This window comes from Trichoplax adhaerens, genomic scaffold (assembly GCF_000150275.1).
Source record: "Trichoplax adhaerens TRIADscaffold_35 genomic scaffold, whole genome shotgun sequence".
Lineage (NCBI taxonomy): Eukaryota > Metazoa > Placozoa > Uniplacotomia > Trichoplacea > Trichoplacidae > Trichoplax > Trichoplax adhaerens.
In genome coordinates this window covers 9623-10978 of record NW_002060975.1, presented here as the reverse complement: position 1 = coordinate 10978, position 1356 = coordinate 9623, and positions in this window count along the sequence as shown.

The following is a 1356-nucleotide window of genomic DNA, read 5'->3' as shown; positions in this document are numbered from 1 at the left end:
TCCCGACCCCAAAGGCGAGATTGCCTGCTTTCATTCTGTTTCTTACCTTGCTATCCACAGTTTACAAAGTAAATTAGTGATTTCAATTAGAGCCAAGAAAAGTTGATGGCGAGCATGCAGTAAGCAGCGTGCCTGTGCCATACTTTCTCAGTCCAAGTGAGGTTACTCGGTTGATATCTTGCTTATAATATTGTCCGCTGTAGAGTCAATCCCTACTTCTATAGGGTGACAAGCTACTTTGCACAGTAGCTTGCAGCGCCGACTCTCTACTTGGTCTTCCTCTTCTTCTACTGCCATCCACACATGAAATGGCAGTCAACCATCAAACATCTTTTCTTTTCTTTTCTTTTCTTTTCAACCATCAAACATCTTTTCATCTTTTCTTTCTCACTTTCTTTTTCCATACTACAGATTTCTCTCTTATACTTATTAATCAGTACTTTTGACAGATATTGTTGGGTGTTAGCATTCTCATCTTGCTTAGCAGGTAAGTCTTTCAACCAGCTAAGGCAATCTTAATCGATGTCATTTTAAACGCAAACCCTAACATTATTGCCATAATATAATCGTCCCTTTATCGCCATTAGACCTATAGTTGACATTTTGGGTTGTGAACTGAATTTCTCTTATACTTGTTAATCTGTGTGTTTTATAGATATTGCTGAGTGTTATCCCTGGACAATATCCTGAATATCCTAGATTATCCCTGCACGGTCATCATTTCTGGTGTTTACTAGCACTAGTCAATCGTTTCACACTTTGTACCATGTTGACTTTCATGCTGAAAAATAGTGATGAGTTAATGACTGGTTTGAAAATGGAATTGCTCAAGTACGGCCAAGTTTTGGTTAAAATCATTACGTAATTTCATTTTGTAGTCGCTTCAATTAACGTTACTCAAGATCTTTATTAAATCAATTGCTGTCACTTATACAGTCCGTTTTTCCTTATTAGCTATCATTCCAAATTTCGCCAACTTGCTAAAGTTCATAATCAATTGTAAAGATAAACACGAGTACCTGCATATCTAGTTGTCATTTTCCATAGAATGTAGTTATTATTATGAAAGGTTTTGTAGAACTGTAGACAAATATCTGTTATATAATATATAATGTAAGCATATAAGCATGTTACAAAATTTTTGATAGCAGACTCTACCCTAAATTACAATGACTTGATGGACATTACTCAAGGTATTAAAGTAGAATAAGTATTGCCAGTTTTAACTTATTACAGATCTTCAACTTGCCAAGAGGATGACCAAAAACACAAGGAATTACTAAACTATAATTGACTAGTACAATAGACGAGTGGATATTTTTGGATGAACAAGATAGAGAAGCCAGAATGAGATAC